The sequence below is a fragment of the Lynx canadensis genome, chromosome A2 (assembly GCF_007474595.2).
Source record: "Lynx canadensis isolate LIC74 chromosome A2, mLynCan4.pri.v2, whole genome shotgun sequence".
NCBI lineage: Eukaryota > Metazoa > Chordata > Mammalia > Carnivora > Felidae > Lynx > Lynx canadensis.
Genome location: NC_044304.2, coordinates 6,601,763 through 6,605,109, shown reverse-complemented (window position 1 = coordinate 6,605,109; position 3,347 = coordinate 6,601,763).

Here is a 3,347-nt window from a genome sequence, read left to right as displayed (position 1 = left end):
AGCCCCGCGTCAGGCTCTGTGCTGACAGCTCAGAGCCTGGAGCCTGCTTCGGATTCTGTGTGTGTCTCTCTCTCCATCCCTCTCCCCCTCATGCTCTGTATCTTTCTCTCAAAAATAAATAAACATTAAAAGAAAAAAAGACTTCAAGTTTTGAATCCCAGCTGCGCACCTAAGAAAAAGCTCATCAAGGGACGCCTGGGTGGCTCAGTCAGTTGAGCATCCGACTTCAGCTCGGGTCATGATCTCGTGGTCCATAAGTTCAAGCCCCACGTCAGGCTCTGTGCTGACCGCTCGGAGCCTGGAGCCTGCTTTGGATTCTGTGTCCCCTCTCTCTCTGCTCCTCACCTGCTCGTGCTCTATCTCTCTGTCTCTCAGAAATAAATAAACATTAAAAAAATTTTTTTTAAAGAAAAGAGAAAGCTCATCACAAGTGCCCTCTTTAATGCCCATCACCTATTTAACCCATCCCTCCCCCCACCTCCCTCCGGTAACCCTCAGTTTGTTCTGTATAGTTAAGAGTCTGTTTCTTGGTTTGCCTCTCTCTCTCTTTTTTAGTCCCTTTGCTCATTTGTTTTGTTTCTTAAATTCCACATATGGGTGAAATCATATGGTATTTGTCTTTCTCTGACTGACTTTTCTCACTTAACATTATACTTTCCAGCTCCACCATGTCATAGCAAATGGTGAGATTTCATCCTTTTTTTTTCTTTTATAATAGAGTTATTAGAAATCTCAAGGTCACTGGCAAAGCAATAATATGTTGTTTCATTCATACTCTAGGTAGAATGAGTGAGATTTTAGTCCTAATTTAATAGGTGAAAATGGTGCTCCTTGTTAATAATTACATACTTTTCTTCAATTAGTGAATTTAACATGTCTAAAAGAAAATAAAGAAGTACAGAATTCTGTACCCTTAATGCAAAATTAATATTTTAAACACATTGCTCAGTCAAGTTTTGTTGAATTAATGCTATTTGACAGGAAGGATTTGACAAATTAACTTCCGCCCTTCAAATCCTTCCTGCAATCTGTAGCAGAATCCATTGCAAATGTTGCCAACATCACCAACCCACAGAGCTTCATGGCCCTCAGTCACCTCTGTGTCAACGCCGTTGACCAAAACTGATGAAGTTTCTTCCCAGAGCATCGTGTTGATCAGATGTTTATGTCGTGAGTCATGCCGTTGCAAGTGTCAGAAATGCTTGTGGCTAATGTATTTTCTTCTTTTTTCTTTCTTTTTTTTTTTTGAAAGGAGCAAGCTTTTTTATTGTTTTTTTTTCCTGTAACCCATTTCATTTTATTTTTTCTAAACTTATTTATTGTTTAATTTACATCCAAGTTAGTTAGCATATGGTGCAACCATGATTTCCGGAGCAGATTCCTTAATGCCCCTTACCCAGTTAGACCACCCCCCCTCCCACAACTCCTACAGCAACACTCTGTTTCTTCTCTATATTTAAGAGTCTTTTATGTTTTGCCCCCCTCCCTGTTTTTATATTATTTTTGCTTCCTTTCCCTTATGTTTATCTGTGTTGTATCTTAAAGTCTTCATATGAGTGAAGTCATATGATATTTGTCTTTCTCTAACTGACTAATTTCACTTAGCATAATACACTCTAGTTCCATCCACATAGTTGGAACTGGCAAGATGTCATTCTTTTTGATTGCTGAGTACTACTTCATTGTGTGTGTGTGTGTGTGTGTGTGTGTGTGTGTGTATACCACATCTTATTTATCCATTCATCCATCGATGGATATTTGGACTCTTTCCATTCTTTGGTTATTGTTGATAGTGCTGCTATAAACATTGGGGTGCATGTGCCCCTTTGAAACAACATACCTGTATCCCTTGGATAAATACCTAGTAGTGCAATGGCTGGGTCGTGGGGTAGTTCTATTTTTAATTTTTTGAGGAGACCCCATACTGTTTTCCAGAGTGGTTGCACCAGTTTGCATTCCCACCACCAGTGCAAAAGAAATCCTTTCTGTCCGTATCCTCGCCAGCATCTGTTGTTTCCTGAGTTGTTAATTTAGCCATTCTGACAGGTTTGAGGTGGTATCTCATTGTGGTTTTGATTTCTGTTTCCCTGATGATGAGTCATGTTGAGTATTTTTTCATGTGTCGGTTGGCCATCTCGATGTCTTCTTTGGAGAAGTGTCTCTTCATGTCTTTTGCCCATTTCTTCACTGAATTACTCATTTTTTTAGGTGTGGAGTTTGAGAAGTTCTCTATAGATTTTGGATAATAACCCTTTATCTGATATGTCATTTGCAAATATCTTCTCCCATTCCATCGGTTGCCTTTTAGTTTTGCTGATTGTTTCCTTCACTGTGCAGAAGTTTTTATTTTGATGAGGTCCTCATAGTTCATTTTTACTTTTGTTTCCCTTGCCTCTGGAGACATGTTGAATAAGAAGTTGCTGCGGCCAAGGTCAAAGAGGTTTTTGCCTGCTTTCTCCTTGAGCATTTTGATGGCTTCCTGTCTTACATTTAGGTCTTTCATCCATTTTGAGTTTATTTTTGTGTATGGTGTAAGAAAGTGGCCCAGGTTCATTCTTCTGCATGTCGCTGTCCAGTTTTCCCAGCACCATTTGCTGAAGAGACTGTCTTTATTCCATTGGATATTCTTTCCTGTTTTGTCAAAGATTAGTTGGCCATACGTTTGTGGGTCCATTTCTGGGTTCTTTATTTTATTCTCTTGACCACCTTTGCTGCACCCCAGGGGTTTTGGGCTGTGGTGTTATCATTTTCATTGGCCTCCACATATTTGTAAATTTGCTCTTTAATTTCTTGGTTAGCCCATTCATTCTTTAGTAGGATGTTCTTTAGTCTCCAAGCATGTTATCTTTCCAAGTTTTTTCTTTGGTTGATTTCAAGTTTCAGGGTTCATCCACATTGTATCATGTGCCAGAACCCCATTCCTTTTTATGATGTAGTAATAATCCATTATATGTACATACACTACTGGGCTGTCCTTGTGTGTTAACAGGTGCTAAGTAGCATCCCTGGCTTCTACTTGCCAGATGGCAGGAGCACTGTTCTCAATTGTGACAACCAAAACATTGCCAGATATCTGCTGGAGCACAAAATCATCCTGATTCAAAACCACTATCTTTGCTTCTTTCTACCTTAATTCACTAGGGAGATATACATTCAGGAATGACATTCATATTTAAATAATAGAAACATCATTACTGAGGCCTAGCTGACAATTTCAATATGGCACTCCACTGAGGTCATAATGTCTACCCAAGGCTGACACTCAGGTAAACTCCTATTCGAGGTATAGAATTCTTATCAACTGGGGCTCTCAGGGACCAGGGTTCCCCCTTGTAAATAGGCAAGAG